Source organism: Pleurodeles waltl, chromosome 7 (genome assembly GCF_031143425.1).
Source record: "Pleurodeles waltl isolate 20211129_DDA chromosome 7, aPleWal1.hap1.20221129, whole genome shotgun sequence".
Lineage (NCBI taxonomy): Eukaryota > Metazoa > Chordata > Amphibia > Caudata > Salamandridae > Pleurodeles > Pleurodeles waltl.
This window is the reverse complement of record NC_090446.1, coordinates 1238315691-1238328996: the sequence shown is the minus strand read 5'-3', so window position 1 is coordinate 1238328996 and position 13306 is coordinate 1238315691.

Below are 13306 nucleotides of genomic sequence, written 5' to 3'. Positions count from 1 at the left end.
ACATTCATTTGTTCCAAGCCAGCACTGTCTTTTCCGGCACCCTCCCGAATGTTACGAGACCTTAGAGACCTTAGAGTATCTCTGTCAACACAACCCTGTAAGGATTTATTTCTTCCCTCCCTGCTGTAAGGTACGCTTTTAGCATTTTGGCAACTTAAGCAAGCCCCTGCACCGGGGCCCAGCCTACCTTCTAGATATTATTTGTCATTCTCCGTTAACAAACAAAGATGCCTGCAAGCTTTGTCTGCCGCAACACTCTGCTTTAATTCTTCTCCTCTGTCCAAGTACTTATCTCCCTTTCGATCCGGCAGTTCTGCCTTGTGCTGGCTCTGCCACCGTCTCCCTTGATGTCACCTCCTGCTCTGTAGCCTCCATTGCATAGCCCGCTGCTCCCCACAGCGTGCTGGACACCACAGCCCAACATGAAACCCCTGCAACCACCATCCGTGACTTGCACTGCCCTTCCTGAACCAATGGTGAGTTTGGGGGAGAGGGGGACCCCTGTGCTGCTGCACCGCTGACAAGGCGATGTGAGTGGCGCAATGGATTTCACCTGTGACGAGGTTTCACCTCATTCATGTGTCTCCGACTGGCTGTTAGCCTGCCGCCATGTTCCCACGCTCTTGTCCTCTCCTGTTGGCCTCTTTGAAGTGGAGGAAGCTCCTAGAGGTTTCCACACCCCAATGAGTTAGGATTCCCCTTCTTCCTGTTCTGATGTTATTTTAGTAAGCTTTAATGGGAATGTTATTTTAGCCATAGGCCTCCAGCTTGTGCCCTTTAGCATAATGACAATTTATTTAATTAATTTTATTTTCCAAGCAGGAACTTTATTCTGTGGTGAAGTTTTATTTGTTTCATTTCATGCACTCTCAGCATAGGAACTATTTGCATTCTTCTTAGTCTGACATTCTCGTTCTGTACTCTGCTCACGTCTGTACCCGGTATTGCTATCAGTACAAGGTGGAACACCATAATCTTTGCCACTTCACGAGAAACATACGTTTTCTTACATTAGAGTAGTTTTCTCAGAACACCAGCTGTTTCATTATAAAATATCCCTCTGCCCCCTATTCGTTAGAGGGAGAGTTCCAGTCAGAAAATTGCCACTACATGCTGTTGCAGCTTTCTGCTGAGTATTGACATCTTTTTCGCCTACATGGGTGAGGACTCTCAGTAGACCAACAGCCCTCTTCGCTACTACTATATTCAGGTATGGGGGATGGTGTCTTCCTAGGGATCCTGAAGGGCGGATTAGGGCTAATACTGCTATGCTCTAGTAGTACCTTAGTGATGTAGGTAGGAATTCCAACACTTTATGATGGGACTTTTCATATGTTTCACTGTCTTTGTCACTGCATTTCTATTAATATGTTTTATCATCCTAATCATTGCAATACATGCCATTTTATCTACAATGTAGTTGATTCAATAAAATATATTAAACCATTTACTGCTTCTGCCTGTCTTTGCATGTGTGCGACGAATGTAACTGAACAAAAGGGATAAGATCTGTTACACCAAGATTTCCCTGAGAAATCAGAATGTCATTTGCACGGCTGCCACAAATCACCACCACTTTCAGGTGCTGGTGAGGTACTGTTAGCTGGCTGGAAGTGTTAGGCTGAAAGTTGACACACAGTGTAAAATTGGATTCAGTTCCCCACAACCTGGTGGTGCTGCTGCCTGAATCCAGCAGTCTCATTAGTACAATGAGAGCCAACAGGACACTCCCTCTCTTAGCCCCAGCTTGTCTGGGGTTACAAAAGACCAATGTCAAACCCTTTATGAGAGTGCTCATGTAGAGCCTTTGGTATTTGCACATCACACATCACTCCATCCCCCTATCAAGGTAGGAGATGGCCATCCTGTCAGTACCAATTTCCCCACTGCCTCGCTGTCTGGGAGCAATACACAAAGACCAACTGCCAGCTACATCTACTCATGTGCCCAGGATAAAGACTGCAGGCACCAAATGGTAAAGACAAGAAAATGACACTTTCTAAAAGTGGCATTTTCAGAATTAGACTTAAAGTCCAACTTTACCTTTAAAGAGAGTTTAACATTCCAATTCTTTAGACACCAAATTTGACAGTCATACTTGCTCCCAATTGAAAGTCATTGCTTATTAAATGCAAGGAGTGTAGAAAAGTCATCCTTTTTGCCCTGATTACACACATTTATTTGACTGATGCTGGTGGTTACTGACTCTGAAAGTGTCCTGGGCTCTGCTACCTAGGGCCAGTGCTCTGTTCTCTAAAGGTATGTGGTAAGAGGTATAATTCTAATTGGCAAAGACAATCTTCCAGTAAGTCCCTAGCATATGGGAGAGCATGAAGGTTTACACACCCTAGTGGACTTAATTCAGTTAAGTGTGCACGGCTGTGGTGTCTGATGCAATTTTAAAGCTAGGCTTTCCGGCTGGTTTTAAAATAGAACTATGTTAGAAATTGGGTTTCTGGTTGGCAGAGGTATGCACCCTGTTGAAGCAGGAACCACAATCCTAGTCAGGATAAGTCAGATACACACCCAAAATTAACCTGTGCTCACCTTCTGGTAGCTTGGCACAGAGAAGTCAGCCTTAACTTAAGATGCAATGTGTAAAGTATTTGTGCAACACTTCAAACAGGAAAACAGTGTAAATGCCACCCAAAAAGATGGCACACTTGGGTAGAACAATAAAGCTTAATTTAATAAATAAAACTAGACCGAAACAACATAAATCCAATAGGTAGAACTTGAAATATGATTTTTTATAGAATAAACTCAAAAATAGTGCTTACAAACAATAAGCGCCTATGTGAGGTATCTGATTCCATGGGACCAGCGACAAAGTCAAAATTTCAGGTCAACTGCGATGGAGCACGGTTCGGGTACAAGGACCTGCCTTTACGCACTGAACAAAGGTACCTTGATCCTGGTTGCATCATTATTGAGGAGATGCATGGTGCAGCTGAAGTGATGTGTCAGGACACGCAGTGAAGGTGGTGTAACAATCTTCTCCATGCAACAGCGACGATGTGTCAGTTCTGAGTGCGATGGACTGGTTCTGAATATAGTGAGCTGCTATGGCTCCTGTAGCAAAGGATGCATGATTCTTAGTGCGATCCACTGGTTTAGAAAGCTATGGACTGGATTGGATCCTTGGAATATAGTTGATGCGCCAGTTACGATACCCAGTAGGCTGTCAATATGTAGGTTTTGACTCCTGCAATGACATTAATGTGTGAATTTCTACTGGAGCAACACTTTATACCCACTTCCAAGGGCCCAGGACTGGATTGTCACCACTTGGCAAGGCAAGATTCACAGTTGGCAGAGTTCAGTTGCAGTAGTAGGTGAATTGGAAGTCTTTTGTGTCCCTGAGACTTCAGAAAACAGCAGGAAAGTCAGCAAGCCCTTGCAGTCACTTTGGTTCTGGTTTGGAGAGATGCAGATCCAGTCCGTCTCACTAGCAGGCAGCAGGTGTCAATGCAGTAGAGCAGGAGTCTAGTACAGTCCAGCAGAATGACAGCCCTTTCAACAGCACAGCCGTCCTTCTTCCTGGCAGAGTATCCACAGGTCCATAGGTGTACTGAGTTGGTGGTGTCTGAGATCCAGTACTTATACCCAGTTGCACATTTGAAGTGGGGGAGACTTCAAAGCAAAGAGTAGCCTTTGAAGTGTACAAAGTGCCTGCCCTTCCTGGCCAGGCTCCAGACTCACTACAGAGGGGTATGTAGCTCTTTCTGTGGCAACAGAAAAATGCTTATTCAAGTGTAAGAGTCAACCCTCCATCCTATCCGGCCCTGAATGGCCCATCAGGCTATCAATGGTTCCTCAGTCACACCTAAGCTTCCCTTGTGTGTGGCTGCCAAGAGGGAATGCAGAATTCAGAGTATGTTGGCAAATTTCTTCTAGTCAACTGTCACTCTCTACCTGCCCATAAACTACACATTTACTCACTGTTGAGTGAGTATGCCCCAAAAGCCCTATTTCTAATGGAAACCTGGCTTTTCGAGGAATCTTCCCCAGATGTAGGCTTGGCTTTCCCCCCAGATTATTTAATTCATCACCTAGATAGGCCGCATTCTAAGGGCTGAGGAGTTGCAATCATCTATAAAAATTCGATCAACTGTCTCACCCAAACCATTGCTGTATCTGACAGTGAAAGTTTTTTTTTTTCCTTAGCAATCAGCGCTACATTCACATTCTCCGGAATTCTGATATATCGTCCCCCTCGCCCATCTGGGAAGTTCCTACAGGCTCTACCAGAATTGGCTGAGGATTTCACCTGTAGACACCCCAACTTCACCATCTTGGGTGATTTCAATATTCAAATAGTTGAGGTTCATAATACAGCTAGTAAAACTCTTCTGATGGATTTGGCAGCCTTAGACCTTGCACAGTTGATTACTGGCCCTACCCATATCAAATGTCACACTATCGACTTAGTGTTCAGTAACCTTCGAATTTTAGCTGTACAGCCCTCCCTCCCCCTGGTCTGGTCTGATCATTTTTTTATTCCATTTATGCTCCCACTTACATCATTTTCACCAACCTATCAACCACCTAGGAAACTGACTTTGTGTCAGTGGTAAAAATGTTATCGTAGTGATTGGTTAGACACATTAAAACATACTTGTACTTTCTCCACAGAATCTTGTTCAGCAGGAAAATTCAATAAATGGATTTCTAATTCTTTAAATATATTATATTACCGACCAAAACGTCTGTCAAAAATATTGGTCAGAAGAAACCACCCTGGTTTTCGCCACAGCTACAGCACCAAAAAAAAGAGTGTAAGAAATTGGAGAGGAAATGGTGGAAAACCTACAACGACGCCTCCAAATTAGAATATACAAAATCGATTAGATCTTACCATGTGGAAATTAAATCCATGCAGACTAGAATAGAACAATCCTCCAATTCCCCTAAGGAGATTTTCTCTACATTTGAGGAAATGACTCATGAACCTGTCGCTACTAACCTAATGGAAGCATCTAAAAAACACAGCAATAATCTGGCATGTTTTTTCCAAAAGAAAATCCTTAACATTCAGGTACACTCTCACTAGCAGGCCATCTGAAGAGCTTAAAAAGACATCTCAGGCTGAATATCACCCCCCTAGACCCACTCTCTCAGTCTTTTAGCCTATGACAGGAGAATTACTTGGAGAATATTTGTTAAAAATAAAATCAGGACCACTTTTGGACCCTGCCCCTCCGTCCGTATTAGCTCAAGGTGCGGATGTTATGGCGCCGGTTCTAACTAATGTTCTTAATAATAATGAATCTCTCACAGCTGGTAAGCTACCACAAACCTGGAAACATGCTGTTATCAAACCTTTATTGAAAAAACCTATGCTGGATGCATCTCTACTAAGCTATTATAGACCTATTGCTCTTCTTCCTATAGCATCCAAAATAGTTGAAAAACATGTCAATAAACAAGTTACAGGTTTCTTGGAAGACATAACCTCCTTCATCCCACCCAAATGGGCTTCAGACCTCAACATAGCACGGAAACTGCCCGTTTAGCAGTGACAGAAGAAACTCAACAATGTCTAGATGCAGGTGACTATGTGGCAATCATTCTATTAGATTTGAGTGCGACATTTGACACAGTGGATCACAAAATTCTTCTTCAAAGAATCACCTAAGCAGGATTTGAAGACACTACTTTCAATTGGCTCTCTTATTGTTTGGAAGATAGGTCTTTCCAAGTTTTGGACAGGTCATTTTTCTCTGACATCTATCCTCTTAATTGTGGGGTTCCTCAGGGCTCTTCCCTGAGCCCCACCCTTTTTAACATTTACATGTCTCCTCAAGATTGTGGAACCCTATGGTCTATCCTTAATATCTTATGCTGACGATACTCAGTTGGTTTACTCCTTTAGCACCAATGTAAACTCTGATCAGGCCACTCTATCTTCCTGTCTCTCAGATGTCGCCAGTTGGATATCAGACAGCAAGCATAAATTAAATGACGAAAAAACTGAAGTAATGTTTGTCGGGAATTTTCCCCTACTTAACTCCCCCATCTCGATCCCAGAAAGATTGAACGAGCTTCCCCCTTCAAAGGAAACTATAAAAATATTCGGTGTCTGGCTGGACTCTCGCCTTACAATTTAACATCATGGAAAAAAACTGGCGCCCACCTGCTTCAATCTTCTAAGAATTCCCACAAATTTGTTTTCACATTTCTTCTTTTTCTTGCTAAAAGACTTATCAATATGATTTGGTACACTGTTCCGAAATTGAAAGAGAAGGAAAGAGAAAGAGTCCTGATAATCAGGAGCAATAGTCCTCACACACCATATTTGGTGTCATGCTTCATCATCGGACAGCTCCTCGTCAGACTGGCGCTGCAATGTCTGACGGGCACCCCCCGAGGGGGGGCTCTTTGCCGGAGATCTTTTTGAATATACTCGATGATGCCGCAGAGCCAAATATGGGTCCGAGAGAGGAAAAAATGTACAGAAAAAGAATAGTAAAATTGGCTCAGATCCCTCACTTAATAGTTTATTATTCGCTGTTGGGAAATGGTCAAGATTAAAAAGAAGTCAAGGGAGTGAAAACTGGAGACAATGCCCGGACACTCACACAAGAACAATCAAAATAATTAGGGAGGATGGAAGGGATCCAACACTCCTTAGTATGCGGTCGACATGTTTCGCGTCGTTGTTGGTCCAACAGGATCCCGTGACGCTTCTTCAGGACCTACTAAATCATGAATTTTCTCCAAAAGAAAAAACAAAATACCTACACTCCTGTTGACTAACACTCACAGTCAGGGTGTCATCAGTCGCTTACTAGGACTAAACCGGACTGGCTTTCCTTTCCTATCAGTCGCCCTAAATATGGGAAAAAAAGGGCTGAGATTAGCTCAGTATATCATCACTTCACCAGTATTCAGGAATGATGAGTACAATTTAATGTAGAGAAAAGGGGGTGACAAACTTGTGCAACACTCAGTGATCAGGTGGTTGTAGGCACGCCATGCTGGTAAAATATAGGGTGGCTTACCATATCCATTAGACAATAGGCTCCATGGGATATCGCTGGCCCATCGCCCGGTACACAGAAAATCTGATGGTAAGAGAACACATGCCAAAAAAGGGGGGCACCATATTGTAGTTATATAGTTATCATAAGAGTCCAAGGCAAAATGACCATAGTTTGGAAATGCGGGACTGACAGTGAAAGTAAAATATAAAGAATATAAATATATATCTCACTTCAAATCTAAACAAATACATCAAAGAAGTAAAAAGATGTGTAAGTCATCAATTTATGCAGAAATACTCATGAACATCCTCAATGTCACGTACAAGGTGGAGTGAGCAATGAAGATAGCACATTCAGAAAGTTAAAATGAACGGAGAAATACTTCTTTTCAAAATAAATCAAGAATAGTGCCAAAGATCAAAGGTAGAGCGGCACATGAAGGGGATAAAGATAGGAGGGTATAATGACCCACGAGTAGTTAAACCCCATGTATCACACCGCAGTCAGTAAAAGTAAAAATGAAAAGTTGAGCTGAGGAAGTACACACAGCTAAACCACGGGCGTATCGCTAAGTGCAGAACAGAAGGTCCCTCAGACCTGAATGCATGAGTACTGCAGCGTTCGAAAGAAGCGTCGTGATGAAATTCGGCATAAAAATGGAGAAATAGGCACTTACTTTCTTGGTTACCGGTGTTAGATGCAGCACCTACCCGGGGGTCGCGTTTCCGAACGTAAACAGAAAAGGAAGGCTGCCAGTATAAATAGTCCGCGCGTAGAGCGCGTGTTTACCAATTAGGTAATCAGTTGCTTAGTAACTTCCTCGTGAGTTGGGAACCTTTAGAGAAAATGAAAAAAGGACTGGAGAAACGGGACGTGGTGAATGTGTCTCATCAGATGCCAAGTTTAGAAAGGGTTCTAGATGTAAAGTGTCTAAACGTATAGACACTTTACATCTAGAACCCTTTCTAACTTGCCATCTGATGAGACATACTAATTGCAACACCCGCAATTGTGTTTACCTTATCACCTGTCCCTGTAATCTCAGATACGTGGGGATGACCACACGACCTGTAAAGATTAGGATAAATGAACACCGTAGCAACATCCGGTGTGGACGTACTACTACCAAACTTAGCATACATTTTATTGAACTTAACCACACACCAGATGATATGCGGTGGGTGGTATTACAGACCTGTGACTTGCCAGGCACCCGCTCATTATTTGAACTTGAACAACGCTGGGTATATAGACTCAATACCCACCACCAGGGATTAAACGATGATATCCCTTGGTTCCATCTTTCAAAGTAGGCAGCTGCTGATTTTCTGCCCTTCTAACAATGACTTTAGAAGGTTCTGCTCGATGGTCATTCCATCCATAACATTGTGTTTTTCTTTTTTCTTTTCATTTTTTCCCTTACTATAAGGGATTAGACCTTACCACCCTGTATCCATGATATTGGTAAGGCTAATTTAGTTTTCCACAGGTCTTTGATAATTTTTTTACAGCTTGAATTGAGTTATTTCTTGTTTCCTTATGACCAATACATTAGCTTAAGATGGCCGCCGCACGCGGAGTACATTCACCACGTCCCGTTTCTCCAGTCCTTTTTTCATTTTCTCTAAAGGTTCCCAACTCACGAGGAAGTTACTTAGCAACTGATTACCTAATTGGTAAACACGCGCTCTACGCATGGACTATTTATACCAGCAGCCTTCCTTTTCTGTTTACGTTCGGGAACGCGACCCCCGGGTAGGTGCTGCATCTAACACCGGTAACCAAGAAAGTAAGTGCCTATTTCTCCATTTTTATGCCGAATTTCATCACGACGCTTCTTTCGAACGCTGCAGTACTCATGCATTCAGGTCTGAGGGACCTTCTGTTCTGCACTTAGCGATATGCCCGTGGTTTAGCTGTGTGTACTTCCTCAGCTCAACTTTTCATTTTTACTTTTACTGACTGCGGTGTGATACATGGGGTTTAACTACTCGTGGGTCATTATACCCTCCTATCTTTATCCCCTTCATGTGCCGCTCTACCTTTGATCTTTGGCACTATTCTTGATTTATTTTGAAAAGAAGTATTTCTCCGTTCATTTTAACTTTCTGAATGTGCTATCTTCATTGCTCACTCCACCTTGTACGTGACATTGAGGATGTTCATGAGTATTTCTGCATAAATTGATGACTTACACATCTTTTTACTTCTTTGATGTATTTGTTTAGATTTGAAGTGAGATATATATTTATATTCTTTATATTTTACTTTCACTGTCAGTCCCGCATTTCCAAACTATGGTCATTTTGCCTTGGACTCTTATGATAACTATATAACTACAATATGGTGCCCCCCTTTTTTGGCATGTGTTCTCTTACCATCAGATTTTCTGTGTACCGGGCGATGGGCCAGCGATATCCCATGGAGCCTATTGTCTAATGGATATGGTAAGCCACCCTATATTTTACCAGCATGGCGTGCCTATAACCACCTGATCACTGAGTGTTGCACAAGTTTGTCACCCCCTTTTCTCTACATTAAATTGTACTCATCATTCCTGAATACTGGTGAAGTGATGATATACTGAGCTAATCTCAGCCCTTTTTTTCCTATATTTAGGGCGACTGATAGGAAAGGAAAGCCAGTCCGGTTTAGTCCTAGTAAGCGTCTGATGACACCCTGACTGTGAGTGTTAGTCAACAGGAGTGTAGGTATTTTGTTTTTTCTTTTGGAGAAAATTCATGATTTAGTAGGTCCTGAAGAAGCGTCACGGGATCCTGTTGGACCAACAACGACGCAAAACATGTCGACCGCATACTAAGGAGTGTTGGATCCCTTCCATCCTCCCTAATTATTTTGATTGTTCTTGTGTGAGTGTCCGGGCATTGTCTCCAGTTTTCACTCCCTTGACTTCTTTTTAATCTTGACCATTTCCCAACAGCGAATAATAAACTATTAAGTGAGGGATCTGAGCCAATTTTACTATTCTTTTTCTGTACATTTTTTCCTCTCTCGGACCCATATTTGGCTCCGCGGCATCATCGAGTATATTCAAAAAGATCTCCGGCAAAGAGCCCCCCCTCGGGGGGTGCCCGTCAGACATTGCAGCGCCAGTCTGACGAGGAGCTGTCCGATGATGAAGCATGACACCAAATATGGTGTGTGAGGACTATTGCTCCTGATTATCAGGACTCTTTCTCTTTCCTTCTCTTTCAATTTCAGAACAGTGTAACAAATCATATTAGTACGTTGTTGGGAGGGTGTACACTGGACCGCCCAATCCTCCTCTCTTACCCCCCTCTTTTTTCGAAGTATTCAGTACAGCGGGTTCGCTGTGGGGTTGTTAAATTGATAATTTCCCTGAGATCTTTAGTATGGATAATTTTCAAGGTCTCAGCTTTGATGATGATATCGTGTCTGCTATTTTGCAGACCCCCTCCATTCTGGTTAATGACGGTGCAGGACCTTCTGGCCCCACCAAAGAAGAATGGGATAAACTGTCTTCACTTAAACGTGACCTGGTTAAAACAGTCCTGCATGGGACTATCATGACCGAATACCTGAGAGCTAACATAGCTCCTAATGGACTACTGGTATCCAACATGCCCAGGATCTTCCTACAAGACCTTGCCTTTAGGAAGGACTGGGCGCAGATTGCATGGAAATGCACCCGGGATTGGCTGGTCCTCATTATCAATACATCAAGACGACTAGCAGAATCCATAGCGATACAGATCACTTTTATGGAGAATACACTCAAAACCACAATCTCTATAGCAGCATTCAAGAGCCGATTAGCAGAAATCAATACTGACCTTAACGAAACCAAAGATTTTTTGACTCAACAGAAGATCACCAAATTACAAAAAGATATTAATAGGTTCAATAGAGAGAAAATCTACCCTTACATCAAAGAAGACTATACGATGGAGACTCCATCCGTTTCATCTGATGACTCCTCCACCTCTGGTAGGAAACCCCGCAAATACAGTCATAGCTCATCGTCTGACGGATGGAGCACGGATGACGATAGACCCCAACCTTATTTCAATTTTCCACAATACCACCCGGGTCACCCGATGACATGGCATCAACCCTTCCCTTTTTATCAACCCCGTCCGATGCCACCTTATGTGCCTTTTTTAGGCCAAGGCAGGGGCAGAGGAAGAGGCAGAAGACGAGGGAGAGGAAGACGAGTCCATTGGTCTCAGGAGGAACCACAGATGGTCACGAGGAGCCAGGGCAAGACCCCCTCAACAAAGACCTAGTGGTTAACTTGTCCTCTAGGCTCCTTTCCCCTGATGAAACCAAGGCACTGAATAGAGGATTGGGGTATGTCCCCACTCCAAAGGACGATTCGTTCCGTTTGCAATGCGAACTGGCTCGTTTCTTTAGGAAAATACGCCTTCAATTTTTCTTTAAAGATAGACCTACTGTTGACTCTCCACTGGACTCGGGTCTTAGAAAACCTTCCCAATTCATTCCTCCACTTATCTCTATGCCCTGTGAGGTTCAGGCTTTTGAAAAAGCGGTCACCTCTGACATCGCAAATCTACGACCACAACATAAATTTACTAATTTGTCCAGAATTGAGAACGAGGCACTCCGAGCTCTAGCAGCTGATTCCAATATTACTATTAAACCAGCAGACAAAGGAGGCGCCATTGTTGTGATGAATACTGAAGATTACAGACAGGAATGCCTTCGCCTTCTTGACGATTCTACCTACTATGCCCATATTGATCGGGATCCTACGGGTTGTTTACAAACTGAGATACGTGGAATGATAGAGGAAGCTGTCAACAACACTTGGATATCACAAAAGGAAGCAGAATTTTTGGATACAGATGATCCTCGTATCCCTTACTTTTACTGCCTCCCTAAAATTCATAAGGGCATTTCCCCTCCACCAGGACGCCCAATAGTCTCAGGGATTGGGTCCGTCCTTGAACCACTTTCGATATTCTGTGACCACTTTCTACGACCCCTTGTACAACAATCAACCACTTACCTGAGAGACACTACAGACGTTCTTAACCTAATTGAAACCATTAATTCCACAGTGTATGTCGATGCCTTGATCACACTTGATGTTGAGGCTCTATACACCAACATCCCGCAAGTGGCCACACTGGAGGTAGTTGAGACGTCTCTTTTATCTACCAGTTCAGGACTCATGACACCTGTCCATTTCATCATGCACTGTGCCAGTCTAGCTCTGACTCGAAAAAATTTTCAGTTTGAGGATAAACTCTTCCATCAGATCCGCGGGACCTCGATGGGCAGCACTTTTGCCCCGAGCCTAGCTTGTCTATACATGTACGACTTTGAGAAACGTTTTATTTTACCTGAGTCTAATCCCTTTACCGCTAATATCAAATTGTGGCGTCGCTATATAGACGACATCCTTGTCATCTGGCATGGCCCTATTGATGTAGTAGATGCATTTTCGACATGGGTAAATAGTCTAGACCCCTTCCTCAATTTTACCTCCTCTGTATCTACCACAGAGATCCCTTTCCTAGATCTGCTAATCAGCATAGAGGAAGGTCGACTGAAGACCCGTACCTTTCATAAAATTACTGATCAGAACAGCTTATTATTATACGAGAGCCATCACCCAAAAGCACTAAGAGAAAATTTACCGTTTGGACAGTTTTTACGTCTTCGACGGAACTGTAGTGATTTACGACTATTCAATACCCAAGCCTCTAGTTTACAGGTTAAACTACACGACCGCCACTACCCGGACAGAGTTATAAAAACAGCTTACAAACGAGCCAAGTATAGTGATAGAGACTCACTATTACAGCTAACCCCGAAATCTACGGACAACAAGCTTACCTGTGTTTCGACATTTACACCACTTTCTAACACAGTTAAGAAGATAATCAATAAGAGATGGTCGGTCCTCTGCAGTGGGGGTGAAAATATTCCCAAGCCTGTGTTTGCGTTCAAGAGGACGTCAAACATAAAAGACATGCTGGTACACACCCGACCCAGACCCACCACCACCCCGTCCAGACAGAAATCTCTATGGGATCTCCCCCCAGTTAAAGGTCACTTTCCGTGTGGGAATTGTAATGTCTGTTCACTCACTAAACGTATAGACACTTTACATCTAGAACCCTTTCTAACTTGGCATCTGATGAGACATACTAATTGCAACACCCGCAATTGTGTTTATCTTATCACCTGTCCCTGTAATCTCAGATACGTGGGGATGACCACACGACCTGTAAAGATTAGGATAAATGAACACCGTAGCAACATCCGGTGTGGACGTACTACTACCAAACTTAGCATACATTTTATTGAAC